Here is a 16,445-nt window from a genome sequence, read left to right on the forward strand (position 1 = left end):
TCATCATATTGAACTCTTCATTTTTTTTCTTGTTGAAAACAGAAATGTTGACCATTTCTATCTGAAGAAGTCTTCTTTCTTTTGTTAGACAACCTTCCTCATCACAGAAGAAAGGGTAGTGAACTCAGACATTAACATCAAATAATTTGTTCTGATTCACAAAAGCATTTATAGGCCTGAGTACCCCTGAGCTCAATCATTTGTAATACCACAGTGTAAAACAGGAGAAGCAGATCAGTGGTTGGGTGCTGCAACAGGCTCCCCAGGAAAGTGATCACAGTACCAAGCCTGACAGAGTTCAAGAAGCATTTGGATGATACTCTCAGGCACATGGTGTGACCCCCTGGGAATAGTCCTTTGCAGGGCCAGGAGTTGGACTCAATGACTCTTGTGAGTCCCTTCCAATTCAGCATATTCTGTGATTCTGTGATACTTCCTTCTTCACCGTGCTTCCTAACGTGTTGGGAAAAGCTAGCCCAATTAAAGATGCTGTGATAGGAAGTTACAGTTCAATAACCTTCAGCTAAAGAACATTACAACAAAGAGAGAGGTTTATAAATAATGAAGTTAATAATAGCTCATAAAGAAGCCAAAACCATTTAACCTTCTAAGCTTAATTTACACGCTGTTCTTCAGCTTTCATAATGTTGATAATAGATAAATGGTGAATGTGTGTTTTAAACAATCTTGTGACTAAAGATTTCATTTCACAAAGGTACACACAAAAGTAATCTCAGACAAGGTTAAAAGAGTCTTGTATAATGATTCTCAATAGCTTTTCGTAGACAAGCTGTTGCTGTAAGGGGTGCATGAGCAGACAGTGAGGTGGATTGAAAATTGGCTGAATGGCCGTGCCCTGAGCATGGTGATCAGTGACACGAAGTCTAGTTGGAGGCCACTAACTAAACGGCATACCCCAGGGCCCTGTACTGGGTCCAGTCTTGTTAGACATCTTTATTAGTGGCCTGGAGGATGAAGCAGAGTGTACCTGCAGCAAATTTGCTGATGACAGGAACTTTAGGTGAGTGACTGATAGGACAGACAGTTGTTCTGCTGTCCTGAATTACCTTGCCAGGCTGGAGAAATGGGCTCAGGAAGCCTGTGGAACCTCAGCAAGCTCAGCAAGGAGAAATACAGAGTCCTGCACCCGGCAAGGAACAGCTCCTTACACCAGTACATGCTGGAGGCCACCGAGATGCAAAGGAGCTCAGCAGAATAGGACCTGGGGGTCCTGGTGGACACCAAGTTTACCATGAGCCAGCAATGTGCCCTTGCAACAAAGAAGGCTACTGGTATCCTGGGCTGTGTTAGGCATTGCTGGCAGGTCGAGGGAGGTGTTTTTCCTCTCTGCTCAGCGCTGGTGAGGCCACACCTGGAGCGCTGTGTCAAATTCTGGGTCCCCAGTACAAGAGAGATATAGGCATACTGGACAAAGACCAATGTAGAGCCATGAAGATGATGGAGGGGCTGGAGCATCTCCCCTATAGGAAAGGCTTGTGAGAGCTGGGACTGTTTAGACTGGAGAAGAGAAGGTTCAGGGGGATCTCATCAATGTGTAGAAATATATGCAGGGAGGGGTCACAGAGGACAGAACCAGGCTCTTTGCAGTGGTGCCCAGTGACAGGACAAGAGGTGACATAAAACACAAGCATTTACCTCTGAAATACCTTTTCATTGTGAGGGTGGCCAAGGACTGGTGCAGGTTGCCCAGGGAGGTTGTAGCATATTCATCCTTGGAGATATTCAAAAGCTGCCTAGACACAGTCCTGGACAACTATGTAGCCCTGTTTGAGCAGGTAGAAGGGGCTGGACCAGGTGATCTCCAGAGGTTCCATGGAACCTCAACCATTCTGTGATTCTGCAGTTATAACTATTGATTTTATTAGGTTTGTAGTCTAAATAGGTAGCTCAATAGGAACACATACAAGATTCACAGCCTCAGTGTGTCAGAAATGTCATTTTGTTGAATACTATCTTATCTCAAAACTCTTGCAGTATGGGGTCCTTCTAGCCGGGGTTAACACATTTCTACATTAAATCGTTTGCTTATTTTGTTGAAAAGTACAATGCCACTCTGCTTGAGACTCTGGAATTAAGCTTTTCATTGCTGGAGAGCTCATTTTTACCACTTTCTCTCTCTTCTGACTGTTCAGTTGTCATTCTGCATGTGATAACAAGACCTTGATTTTAACTTAGAGACTCATGTGATGCATAGATGGTTTGTTTTCATGAATGAAAGTCTTAATAAATTGCAGCTTGTGTTTTTCCTTTCTTTGTGGAATAAACTGTTCTAGAAATTACAGCACAGTCAAAAAAACCCATGCATTTAAAAAAAAAATCTCCCCGCTGGTATTACAGATAACTATTTATAGTGTATAGGCACTGAGGGTGACTTTTTATAAAAAGAGTCTTAGGGAATTGGACTAACTAATTTCCCTGGGGATCATCTGAGAATTCGTTATACTGTTTTTTCAGCTCTGCAGTTTAAATGCCAAAAATTATGAGCTGTAACAGCATCACCAGTTTTGGCATCTGAACTGATGTACTGTACTTGTCCCCTATATTGCTCGTTTGCATTTTGTGTTTGCTCCAGACACTTCAGGCCACATCTGGCTGGAGGCCAGGGAAAGACCAAATGACTCACTAGCAATTGTCACCTGCCTTTTCTACATCATGCACAATGGAGTTCTTATAGACACATGAGATTCATATTCAGTTTCACATGTCCTTGCTTAAGGGATGTAGCACTCAGAACACTGCAGAACTGTATTTTAACTAAAAGTATGGTATTTCTTTTTTTCTTTTAATTTCACAAGCTTAAATTAGGTTTTCTCCTCAGTTAGTACTTAAGTCAAAATGGTAACACATAACAAATTACAAGCCCTGAGAATGTCTTTACCCACAGCTCCAGTCATTGGCAATATGAAAAAGTTTGCTTTCTTGTTTAGGTTCTCAATTGGCCTTACGTAGTTCCATCACCTGTTTTGTTTAATCCTGCCCTTAGATTGTGAATGCTTTGTGACAGAACGTCTTAATCACAATGTCTATGACCATCATAATAACAGAAATAAAACTACATCTACCTGTTCAGGTACCTGGGTACACTCTTTGTGCTTCAGTCTGTGAGCTACATTTCTAAGCAAGAAAACCCTTTTCACAAGTGAGACCAACTTGTGACTCATGCAAGATGCAATTACTGTACGATATCCTTAGAGTCCAAAACTGAGGAGTAACTACAAAGTTCGCAAGTCTGAGTCATCATAGTATGGTCTCCCAGCTCCTCTCTGATGGTCAGAGAAATTTGCTGTGCAAGTTGTCTTTCAGACAGCTCTAGTTTGTCTGAAAGCAGTTGAAAGTGATGGGGTTTGATAAAGTAATGTTGCTTCTGTGTGCCACACAGACAGCTTTAAAGTCAAGGAGTCAAGAACCTCTGTACTGCTCAATCTAAAACTTAAATGTCAAGTTCTGTGGGGGATTTTGGAGTGGTGTGCATCTTTTATCTGACTCCTATGGAATTTATAAGACCAATCACAGAAAGTTCTTTGCAAATATCAAGAAGTGATGATAATGTCCTTTGATCATTTTACTGGTGTGGCAGTTTGAGCCACATTAGAAATCCAAAATCCAATTTCCAGGCTCCCCCACCCCTTCCCAGAATTTATCCCAACACCAGAGAGAAACTTTCAGGCCAGAGGCTTCTATAGGGGGAAGGGGAAGTATATACATTTATTTACACAAATAAATACTATATAAACTAAAGGCAACTATATATATATATATATATATTACATTTCTATCAGTCCTTTAAGCCCCTCCCTTTAACTTTAGTCCAGGAAGAGCCTTTCAAGATTGCGAAGTAACCAGTCTCTCCCTTGTGGGAGTGTTCGGGGACCCGAATGCTCCCCCCTTACCAAGCTCCAGCTGTTTGTGGAAGTTTTTCCTCTTCACGAAGTCCAAGAAAGTAGCTTTGAGTCCTTTCTCCTCGGTCTGCTGTGTGATCTGTCTTTCTCAGTCTCATACCTCGGTTCGTAGGCTGCTGTAGTGTAGCTTATCAACGTACTCGTCCTGGAATGTTGATTCCTCCTCTGGGTTTTCGGCTGTCCTGCGTTTAAATCACGGCAAAAACATCCTCTGGGCCTCTCTCTTCAGTCCATCTCCAATTTTGCCTGGGATTCCTTTCCCTGGCTCCGAGCTGTTTCGTCAGCAGCCTGTCCACTTGGCTCTGCTTCAGTGCTGAGCCTTAAAATCCACCCCCACCAGCCTCAATGCAGTGGGGGGAAAAAAGCCCCCTAGCCTTGGCCACAGGCAGCTTGGTCCAGTTATACACTGTCCCGAGTGTCCCGCAGCTGCGGGGGGGGGAAAGAGGGCCTGGCCTCCTCCCTCTTACCTCAGGTGCTGTGAGTTGCATCCCTCACAAACACTCCCTCCAAATGCTGCCTCTAACTCTGGCCTAGGCAGAGTTGGGGGCCACAAGGCTCCCCTTCCCCCCGGAGGGGGAGTGGAAAGAAGGAGCCCAGCCACCCCCTGGCCTTCTACACCTACACACAGCAGACACCAACAGAAGAACAGAATGCCAACAGCTTCAGGTGGCTGTGTATATATGATTTTGAGCAGAAGCGAACAAGGCGAGTGGTGATTGGCTCTCCAGGGAACACTGCCCTGGCACCCAATCACCCCTGAGCCCCCAACTCTCAGGAGGGGCTATCTCAAACTATGACAGCTGGTAACTGTGCTTGTTTGTGAGCTATCTGAATGATACAGCCCTTAATGTAAAAGAATACATGTATTAGTCTATCCTTTGTGGATCTGAATCTAAATCTGTCCTTTACCGGCTGTCCACATCCAGCTGTTTTATCTCAGTATCTGTATTTTACCGAGTGCAGCATTACTCTCTTCACACACTAGGAAGACACATTTGCTGCTATCAGTCCCCAGCATCGCTGTTGCACAGCACACTGACCACTGCACCAGCTCTGACTGCCAGCTGCCTGGAAACCCCCTGGTCAAATAGCACACCATATGCCAGCTTTGCCAGCTCTTTTCAGAGATAGGTCTTCCACCTTGCAGGGCTGCCTTAAGCTGGTAATGAATAGAAAGGAATGATTGATTATTCTTGTTATTGGTTGTGTGGACAGAGTGCTGGATAACAACAGGTTGTATTTAGTTATGATTATATTCGGAGAGTTCTTACCTGGCGCCTCTTGGGAAAAAAAGAAATTACTTTCTGCAATCTTTCCCCTACAGAAAAAAAAACCAAAAATCCACCCTTCCTGCTTCACTGAAGCTCTCTAAACTTTAGCAGACACACCTAGTTGTTCTATCGTGGTAGCTTCTTCAAGAGAAGATAAAGGAAACACGGTCCCAGTAAGAAAATCTTTCTCTGTTGTATCAGGAAGGTTAAGAGGAATGCTGTGTTTTCTTTCACTAATAGTTGCTTTGGGATTGTGGGTGGGGAAACAGCACTGTGGAATATGTTTACACAGAGTCCCTTAGTGAGCCTGCAGACCTTCTGCTCAAAATTCCCCCTTTCAGCAAAGTCACTGCCTAAGCTGTTCATGCCTGGCTCTTAACAACTTGGGTCTCACTGCAGCATCTTCTCTTGGGTTGCTTTTCCCAAGTAAAGAGAGACATCCTTATGGGTCAAGGAGCTTCTCTGGAAGATTTAGAGGACAGTAGGTAACAATATAGACTTTGGGAGCCACACTGCAGTCTCTGCAGTGTTTTAGGCTTAGAAGTAAAAAAAAAGGAGAGTGTTCCTCTGTATTGCTTGGAGATGATGCAAGAGTTGACTAAGATAAAATTCCTGTTGACTTGTTAATAACTTTATTCTATGCCAGTGAACTCTTTCAGTCTACGGAATATTTTCTCATGAATAAATAGCAGGCTAAGGTCTTCTTTTAAATATTGTATAAGTATGCTGCAATATAACATTACTGGTAAATAATTAAACAGTTAAAACTCTTTCATAGGAACATTGGTAACTTCGTCACATTGTTAACTGGTTTATGTTTGGTGCAATGTGGCTCACCCAGCAAAATATGCTGCATGTTTAAGTTCTTTTAATATCTCTGGTTCCACCACCATAGCTATCTATACCTACCAATAGGTTTATTCTCCAAATTTACAGGTAAATCGTCCAGGGGGTCTCTGAAGCAATCTCATGATAATAGTCACTTGGCCTTCAGACATGTTTGTAAAATTACTATAGCTACTCATCATAGCCTGCTGTGTAATATCCTGGGGATACAGCACAGCTTCTTGTACTCCATAGATTGCTCCACTGACTTTTGCAAGAGAGCTTGTGCTCTGTGGGCTTATTGAGCACAGTCCCAGTGTTCTGAAAGAGAGAAATTGTTCATTTATTTGTAATAAAAATATCATCTGGAAATTTCATCTCAGAGCTGCAGGATATGTTGCTTTCAATTCTAGAGGTTTGGAATGAAAGAAAGCAAACAGATTTACATTTGGCTAGACCTCATATAGCTAGGCTGAGGTAATGAGCTGATTCATCTGTGTGGCACTTAGAAAAATTGCACTAAATCATTCAACTTTATAAATGCTTACATTTTTGTTGCTTAAAATGTGGCAATTGAGATGAAATATGAACGTTTTTGAAACTGGGGGCTTGTTGCAGTGTCCATGGAGACATTTAGATTCAAGGCAAATTGAGTTAGAAGAGTGGCATACAAATGGGAAAAAAAAAGAAAGTTATACAATTCGTTGCAATAGTTTTTAAATAAAGGCTTGAGAAAGCACCAGGAGAAAACTTTAAGGCTGTTGGATTTTCTAAAGGTAAGCATGATATTAGCTCCAAGTAAAAACATTAAAAAGATGGTACTGAGTACAATCAGCCACATTTTTGAGGATGATAGCATAGTTAATTCTAGTCTATGTAGAACATTAATCAAACTTAGTATAATTTTTTTAAGGTTAAAAAGTTTTCAGAAGAAAATAACTTCTGATGTAAGTACTTCTGTAAAACATTTGAACTGGTGCCACATGACATTCTTCCTTAAGAAAAAGGCATGTTTCAGAAACTTATCTTCCATATTAAATGTTTATAGAATTTCTCTTAGATCTTGTAGTAGCAGAAAACCAACATAAGACGTCATCATCCAGTGACAGTGCATGCAGAAACACATGCAAGTCTCTGGTGTTGGCCCAGAGCTACTTAGGTGTTTTGCTGGTGATCTGGGAGAAAAGATAAAGCAATTTCGAATTAAATGTACAGGAAACGACACATTAGAAGTATCTGGCATGGTTGCTGAACTGATTTGAACATGGGAAGGGAACTGCATGGCCATTAGGAGAGTGCAACCCCTAAGCATAGAAAGCCTAAAGGCCCTGGGACAAAAGAGTCCTTTGGAAAGTGGGGACTCTAAGGATTTGGAGACCCTGGTAAAACTTCTGGCTGTACACGATTTCCCATCCGACATGCTAGTTAAGAGACAAAGTGTGAGGCTTCAGATACTGTCCAGATTGGTATCCATTAAGCAGGCAAGTTGAAAAAAAAGTTGAAAAAATTATTTAAAATCTGAAAGTTCTGCTTTATAATGAGACACTAGAAGAGGTTTTAATGTACTGAGAATCAGAATAAGAGAATGTCTGTGGGCAACAGTGAACAATAATTGAAACCTGCGGCTAGAGAAACTCATGCTCTAAATTATAGTATGTTACTGTGTGGGTAATTAACAATGGAAACCATTTATCTAGACATGCTTGCATACATCTCATAGGATTTTTAAATACATTCTGTCAGTCTTTCTAAACGTTACAACTCAGCTCAGTTGAAGCCATGCATATGATTCATGAGCCACTTGGCAAGATCCTCTGCTCTACAGGGGATCAGCTCAAGAGCCTCTTCTGACCTTACAGGTCGATGAGCAATTACCCTCCTGTCCCTGACTTGCTGGTGCAGGAGGTGCCAGTGAGGATGATGCTGTATGTCTGGGACTTTCTTGGCCCTCATGCATATTCAGACCTGAAGGCATTCAGAAGATGAAATAAGCAGTGACAGTTCATAATTGTGATTAAAGGTGAGGGCAGCCAGAAAAAAACTCAGAAGCCTGGAAGCTGTCTGAAGAGGATGACATGGCATGAGTCTGGTCAAGTGAAAGCAGCATCCTAACCAAGGTATCTTGTCCAGCACTGACTATGTTTGTAGGGGATGCTGCAGGGGCTGAGATATGCTACTGGTGGGGCTTAGCCCCAGCCAGAAACAGGCTGTTCACCAGGATACGTGCCAGCCCACCCCTCTGATGATTCACTCACTCTACCCTCACCTTTCCCTACAGTCACATACATACACACACACAAACACTCCCTTTCCCTCCACTCCAGCTCATTTTCTGAGCCTGGATTCAAATAGGAAATACAGAGAATAGTGTGAAGGTCCCAGCCATCCAATGCGTCCTGAGCTGTGTTGGAAAATTGGCACACGCTACAGTGGGTAGAGATGATGAGAAGAGAAATTGCAGCACACTCCCAAAAGGTCTCTGCACTGCCTGCCTGTGAGCAGACGCTGCAGATATTTTCTCCCAGTCTGCAGCTAGTTGCCTTCATATACAGTAGAAATATTGGGTATTTTAAGGTAAGTTCTTATATTCTGCACTGTTGTCACAGAAAGCACTGTTTTTACTGTTGCCTTGAGCAGAAAGAGAGAATATGAGAGGGTGTATGTTTTTGCTGTGGTCAGATCCACCTTGTAAAAATCCATCCTCTTTGCAAGTGCAGCAGCACAACTTCCAGCCTTTCAGTGCAAGGGCAGTGTGGGAGCTGACTGCCAGCTGCGCCTGAGCTGCTACCAGCAGGAAAGCAAATCTACCCACAGGCAACACAGGCAAATCCTTCACTTGCTTTCAGATAAGAGTATAAAGGGAAAGTGAGCGGGGGGAGTACGGGTTTGGAAAAAAACATAAAAGGAAACCAGTAAGCTCCGTCCTCCTTTCCTCCAAGAACAAAAACCAGACACCCCCAACTCTTATATCAGGTTACAGAGTTGCAGAAACCAGAAAAATTAATATGGGTCAGTAAAATGGGACTAGCAGTGAGTGGGAGGCAGGAGGATAAGAACTTGAAAAACAGGAACTGAAAGAATGGAGAAACTGGGAGAAATGAGAGGGAAGATGTACTTTAAAATGCTGTTAAGAATCAGTTATTCTTTAATATGATTAGTAAGAGAGAGAGGGAGAGAACAAGACTGAGATTCTTTTTTAGTGTGAGAGAAACTTGAGGAGAAGAAAAAGGAAAGAGGATGCTGGGTTTAGGAAGACCACAGTTCTAGGCGCTGTACATCTGCGAGTATCTGTGAGCACAGCCAGGTGCCACCACAACATCATCTTTTCCCAGGTGCTTGGTAGGTGTGAAAGCACTGGGAATGCCACTGCTTTGTCACACAGCCCTGTCTCTCTTGGGCTGGTCCTTTCAGAGGAGTGTGGGGCGTAGGAATTCTCATTCCTCGGGGAAACTGTTCCAACTGCACCTAAGTGCCCTTGGCAAGAACTCTGGCCCTGCTCTGGTTCTGCAGTGTTTTGATTTATTCTGCCACTTACAGGAGATAACCCTCATCTTTATTTTTGCAATCTGCCTTATCTCTGAGGAGCAGGTGTGCTGTAAGTGCCAAGTGCCATTGTTCGAGCTTTTCCAGGTGAGAACTGAGTCTGTCTTGTTTTCAGAGCACTAGGATAGAAAATACAGTTTTTCAGAAATCAGATTTGCTAAGTTGCAGTGTAACTGGGCTTCTTCACGCGCAAGCTCAGGATGAAGCATTTTCTTAAATTTACAGATACTGGATTTAAAAAAACAACAACATTGTAGCTTCCAAGGCTCTGATGACTCTATCAGATCTAGAAAAGAGAGGGCACTGAGCAGGAAGGTTTCTAGTTTGTGTAAAATCAGGGGAAGATGGGGACGATTGCCAGCAAGGAGGCTCCTGGTGCTTCATTGTTCTCTTGAGGTTTTTTTACTTTCAATTTCATTGAAAAAATAGGCCAAACCAAAGAAAAACATTCTGGAAATCTGGAAATAGAAAATTGCAGGGTAACTTTAGTCAGAAATACTAAGAAAATCAACGTTTCTAAATTGAAGCTGTTCTTTGCAGGACACTGTGGCTTGATGAAGTCATCATTTTTTTTCTTGCCTTACTGCCTCTCTCCGTGGCAGTGACTCTGATAAACAAATCCTCTGTGCTGAACAGCCCTCTGAGACCAGGCTGGGTAGGTCATGCCTGGTCCAAGCACAGCAGGCTGTGTAGGAATTGTGAGTGCACCTGGACAGCTGTGTCACCAGTAGGTGTTTCCCTGTTTCACTGTTTGCTGCAGTGCAAAGGCAAGCAAGCCCTAGGGGCTGTGGTATGTGAAATCCTGCCTTGAATGCCACAAAACTTGATGAATTTCAAATATAATAAGCAATTTTACAAAAGTAGTGTTTTGACTTAGAATATTTGTTCAAGCAAATGGCAGTGAACCTATTCTTGTCCATATAGGTTGTAATTCTCTAAATATTATTATTAACCTGCCTATATCTCTACATGCACAGACAAAAGCTGTGGGCCAGCCAGGCAGGAATCTCAGACCCCAAGGGGCAGCTCCAGCAGCACCAAGTGCATCATTTCCTTTGCCAGTTGAACATTACGGCCAAGTAGGACTTGGAGGGGTCCTTCGAGGTGAATGCAGACCTCTGTTGTCATGAGAACTACAACACCACCATTCCCAGAAACTGAGAAGTTTCATCTTAAAAGATCTCTGGTCTTCCCTGTTCTTGCAGGGGGTATTTTTTGGAACCTCATGTGTCTTCTAGAGTGCAAATTCTGAAAGCTGGAGTAGCTATTTCTTCTCCAGCCAACCCTGTTCTTTCGATTACAGGTGGGTTCTCTTTGTACATAGCTAGTAAAACCTGAGCTTGGAAGGTCCCTTTCCTTCCTCTTCCTACCTCCCCTGCTGATTAGAGTTACTTAGCTGATGGTGTTGTCCTTCCCAGCCACTCCTGAACCAAGTCAGCAGTTGTATTACAACGAGCCAGTGTGTTATCCTGTTTGACTTTGCACTGAAGAGGATTATGGAATGATCATATTCCCCATTCTGTGGGCTGAGCTGTGGATTGTTAACAGACAGGTAGTAAGTAGATGGATATAGCAGTACTTTCGGCAGGTCCAGATAGACCAGAATGAGAACATTTGACAGCCATTGAACAACACTTCTCTTCATCCCCTTGGTATATTAATAGACAGAAAACATGTCTGCCTTCATTTGTTGATGGTAAGCAAGCCAAATGCATTTAATTGTCTGTTTTTAAGACAGGTTTTCCATTCCATTAGACATCCAAGCAACTTTGGGTTACTGTCCCAACTCACTCCAGTTTGAATCTACCTTGTTGAATATGGGTAGTTCTTGAACAAATCAAATCCTTCACTTGTATTATGGGACCTGTCAGCAAGCTCCAGATACAAATGTTGGTTGTTTTACAGGGGTGTGTGTGGTAAGCAAGAAGGAATTGGTATCAGTGCTTGTTTCGAGGGTGAAAACCACAGACTGAGAAGCTTTGTGTATGCATTGTGGTGAAGCAGATTATAAACACGAGAAAACCAAAGAAACACAAAGTGAAGGGAATACTAGCCCAGGAGGAGGTCACCAGGCAGTGAGAATGTAGCAGAGTCTCAAGTAGTATCCTCAAAGGAAATGTTACCCAGGGTATATCGCTGTTCCTTAAGTTATAGTATAGCCCCTCTCCACTGGTGTGTGGTGTGATCAGAGTGGGAGATAGTAGCAGCTGGCTGCTGGAGCACATACTGTTCCCTCAAGCTGCTCCCAGCCATGGTTACAGAGTCCAAGGAGTTTTAAGACATTGGATGTCTTGACATTTCATCCCCCAGCCTCTCTGGGTGAGGTACTGTGCTGTTCCTGATAGGAATGTGAAAATCAGGCAAGTTGATGGTGTTCTGTTTCATCGGTATTTTATGATCTGTTTTATTCTTTGTGTTTCTTGCTTCTTGCTGATTTTAGGTTTTGTTTGCTCTCCATAAAGTAGAGCCAGATAACATTTGTTTCCCTCTAACAATTACTGTTGCTTTTGGAGAAATGTGTGCTGAAAGTGGGTGCAGGCATGAGAAGAGCTGGTTCAGAAGAAGGTACTAATGAAAGGGCATTTTTTGCACCTGTAGTACTATTTACCTGCTTTCCATTCTTCCCAGCAACTCTGCTAGGGCAAAAAGAAGCAGGACAGTGGACTGAAGAATATATCTGCGTGTTGCAGGGACAATAAGTGAAGGAGGCAGGGAAATGGAAGAAAGCCTTAAGATCACAGTAACAGTCTTGCCCAGTAGGTAGGTGTGTCTGTGTATTTCTCCTCAATTCAGATGTATATGCCAAGTCCATGCAGTCAGCTGTTAAGACATCTGCAGCATGTTCAGGGAAAAAATGTCAATTGAACAGGTTTCAGGGCTCAGTATTTATGGCTTAGAAACACAAGGTGTCTAATTTTGGTTGTGCAGTTTGGGGCTGAGATGGCCCAAAGCAGAAGGCTGCTTCTGGTTTGGACAGGGTTACTCAAGGAAACACAGCTGGTTCCCTCTGCAGCCTCCTAGATGAGGAGTGCCATCCACGTCTCATGTCTCTTAAGTCTGCCAGGTTAGTGATAGGCAACCACAGTGCATGGGTAAAGACCTCATGCAAGTGGTCTTGTCTTCCCTCCCATTGACTCCCTTCTCCAAGCTTTCCAAAAACACAGCCATTTGGCTTCATAGTTGCAATTGGAGGCAGAAATGAAAGGCACATGCAGGTAGCTGTATTTCAGTAGCCCCTTGACTGCACGACTGCAACTGAATAGCACATAATGTAATTTCACAAGTTAATTAAACTCTGGCTGGGTATTTTAGCACACCCTGCAGTTACCTTCTAGCAGTTGCTGTAGTCTTATGTCATCTCCTTTTTTCCTGTTGGTGTTCCATGTTTATTTATTTGCAGCTTCACTGGCAGGATAAAAATGGCAGGCCGAGAGGTTTTGAAAAGTGGTGATTTGGGACTGTGCTGCCTCAGGATCAAAGGAAATTCAGAGAGGTAAGCAGGTGTAGCTCCTACCCACATCCTTGCCCTTTCTCCTCAACAAAGACAAGTTGCACAGGGACAATTGTACAAGAGCTGTCTTGAAGTGTCCATAACATGGCTGCACACCATGAGAGAGAACCCTTCCCACTGAAGGCAAGGCTCTGGTTACCTTTGCTAGCAGCTGGACTGAAGATGAAGCATGAACTAAGCTATAGTTACTGATCAAAGTGTGTATAGCAAGAAGCAGAGGGCCCTTTCATGGCCCCTTGGTGACTTTAAAAACAGAAACTGCTATTTTGACTTCACAGCCAGCCAGCTTTGAGGACAGGCTGCACAGTATCTGAATCATCTTTGTTCAGGAGCACAAGAAACACTCAGAGCGGGCTGACTGCAAGTTCAGCCTGACCCCAGCTTTAATGGCAGACGTACTCAGTTACAATCACCAAGTCTGTGGGTGGTCAGTGGCAAGGGGATTGTGACTGCACCCCAGGGCAGGGTGGGATGCTGCTCTTCCAACAGTGGGCCACATCACAGGAGTCATGCACTCATCCCTGCTGTGAAAATTATCTGGATGCTTTTCACCGGAAAATCACTTTTCATCAGAAAACTGCCTTTCATCAGAAAGTGCCAGCATGAGCAAAATCTTGGGGTTTTGTTGGTGAGGCATGTTTCTGGGAATGTTGCTGTTTTGCTGGAATTTTTCCTAGGGAAGGCTTTGTCATTTTACAGTGACGGTTGGGACAAGGGAGGGAAAATGACCCAGCACCCCGTGCTCCAGGCTCTCCCACACTCTGGGACAGAGCCAGCTGCAGGCTGCCATCTTGCTGGCATGGGAGCAGGAGCTGAGTCTCTCCCAAACCCAGCAAATGCCTCAAGAGTTGGGCTACTGAATAAGTGGTAATGGAGGAGTGTCTGTCCTCTGAATCACCCTGCATATGTTCATTTAAACAGGCAGCTCAGCCTCACTCAGATCTGAGGGGAACACCCTAAGCCTCTGGGCTCTGGACTATCTCACAGCACTGGGGCAGACCTTGTGCAGCAGCCTCAGGGACTTTGTCTGCAAGTCCCTTAACGCAGATCTCTGATGCCAAGATCTCAGTTACATCAGAATTTCAAGTTCTACATTGTTGTTAAAAAAGAGTTTGATCTCATGTGCACAGAGAAACACTTAAAATGCATGATCCAAAAGACTAAAGTAGCAAGGGGCAAGTGGAAGAGAACAAGAGAAGTATTTTACAAATGTCATGATTTTAAAGCTTATGTAAGTACTTTTGTATGCAATGCCTCTCATGTTTAGCTTTCTTTTTTTCTTAACATATACGTTTGACAGGGAGGGAAATCTTCACTACGGGGTCGAAGTGGGCAGCATTTAAACTTCTTCCTTGAAAATACTGTGGAACTGCTGACCATACAAAAACGTGCGTGCAAAGTAACACAAGATCTGGAGCGGTTAGAGGTGAACTGGCTTTTGACATCTTCTAATGCTGGAGGGATTAGAAGATGGTGTCAAAGCCTGCAAGAATTTAGAGGAGAGTCAGAATTTCTTCTCAGAAGACTAGAGGACAAAGGCAGGATCAAAAAGGCACACAACACACAGCAGAGAATTTTTCGGAGGCTCAGTAAGGGGAAGTACCAGTGAAAGGAACCCTGCAAGCCAAACCAAAATGTTTCCGAAAGATGTCTGCAACTTTTAGACAGACTATACAGAGTACAGCTGGATTTGAACTCCAGTGAGAGCAGTTTTTCTTTTCGTAATTTTCCTTTTGCCAAAGGAGCCTTTGGCAAATGAAATGTTTCTCCGGAAGAAAGATACTGCAGTTGGCTTTTTGACAGCAAATTTCTATAGATCCTAATGAAGGTGATTTACTTTAATTTGACTGCACAGAATTACTCACTGAAAGCTTCCTTCATTTGTTTTCTTGTGCCCTGAGTTGACATTAGTATACAGCCTCCCCAAATCCTCTGCAACTGCAGATATTTCCCCGTACTCAAGTAATTTCTGCACAGGGAAAAAAAACCTGCTTGCTGTTTGAAAGAAACAAATGTACACACATAAATAAACATACATTTTGTAAAGAACAACTGTTTTCCCTGTGGTCCATTTTCAGAAATCCAGATATGGAAATGTAATGATAAAAATGTATCCATCAGATTACAAGGTGAAGAAGTCTGGTTCATTGGTATGACAGCCAGCTATTTGGCTTATAAAAAGTAAAAAGCAGTATGTAGTTGTTAATGTACATGTTTATGGCCACAAGCTGGTATAGCTCGATCTTTTTTGAGAACACACAGATTTGATGCAGACCTATTTCGGGCAGGATGCTATTCTATTCTGTTTCTCTTGTGTTCCAATGGCTGATTAAGTCTTGGGTGGGGTTTTTTTTTTTCTGTCTGTGCATGTGTCTTTCTGATAATTTTTGTTTTATTTCATAAACAGAAAAAAACCTCGAAACCCTAAGCAGGGTTACGGCATCCGGTGGACTCGAATACAGAGTTAAAGGTTTTAGAAAGAAAAATCGCGAGTTTTTTTAACCAATGCTGTAGTCAAGGGGGGAAAAAACTGCAAAGAAAAGCAGCTGCAGCTGAAAGAAACGAAGCGCAAAGAGCATTTTTGCTGTTGCTGCTTTTGATTTCATGTGAGGATTATAATAGGTCATAACCAGATGATATTGAAACATGGTCCAAGGGACAGGAAGACATTTAATTAGTGGAAAAAAAAACCTCTAGCAGGTTGATTGATGCACAGATCTGTTTTCTAAAAGCCTATTCAGACCCTCGTATTCTCAGGACAGCCTCTGGACACATCCTAGCTTGTTCAGATTACAGTAGGTTAATAATGATACCGAGAAAGATCAGCACTTTGCTGGAGATAATTATGCCTTAGCTGAAAGTGGGGACTGTTGCATCCTGTTGAAATGAACTCTGTGTAGCAGAGCATTATCACTCCACTCTACTGGATATAAACATTTTGGCATTCACGTTAGCTGTCAGCTGTGGATAGTGGGAAGAGCGGAAAAAAGCCAGGGCCCAACATCGGCTCTAGGTAGAGCACATTTCAGCTCTTAATTACCTTGATGGGCAAATATACCAGCTTGGTTCTGGTGCATTGGGTGACCTGAGCTTCAGATACCACCAAGCCTCTTGAGCTCAGCTGAACCAAGGTTGCCAGGCTGCTCCTGCACTTGCATTTAGGATGTAATTTCTGCGGGAAGATTGGAGACATAAATAGCAAAGGTGTAGGTTTGTGAACCTACATAGGATAAATGTGTCAGAGCGTGGGAAGGCAGACAGAGTCTTCCAAAGGTCATCTCCACTAGTAGTCTTTTAATGAGGAACAATTTTCATTCCTGTTTGTTCCCACATCAAAACTCATATACAGAAAGAAACACTTTGGACAGTCTCTTT

At 43.0% G+C, this 16,445-nt stretch overlaps 1 protein-coding gene and 1 long non-coding RNA gene across 2 annotated transcripts in view; both read left to right on the forward strand.

The window, feature by feature from the left end:
* KCNG2 (potassium voltage-gated channel modifier subfamily G member 2) overlaps positions 1-16,445 on the forward strand; it is a 54,991-nt gene that overhangs the window by 34,236 nt on the left and 4,310 nt on the right. The gene's annotated exons all lie outside the window — the stretch shown is intronic.
* LOC108499816 lies at positions 12,226-14,493 on the forward strand. The gene is made up of 3 exons (XR_001875657.1): positions 12,226-12,319; positions 12,960-13,052; positions 14,371-14,493. It is a non-coding gene; the product is annotated as an uncharacterized LOC108499816 (long non-coding RNA).

This window comes from Lepidothrix coronata, unplaced genomic scaffold (assembly GCF_001604755.1).
Source record: "Lepidothrix coronata isolate B3197 unplaced genomic scaffold, Lepidothrix_coronata-1.0 Scaffold3, whole genome shotgun sequence".
Classification (NCBI taxonomy): domain Eukaryota; kingdom Metazoa; phylum Chordata; class Aves; order Passeriformes; family Pipridae; genus Lepidothrix; species Lepidothrix coronata.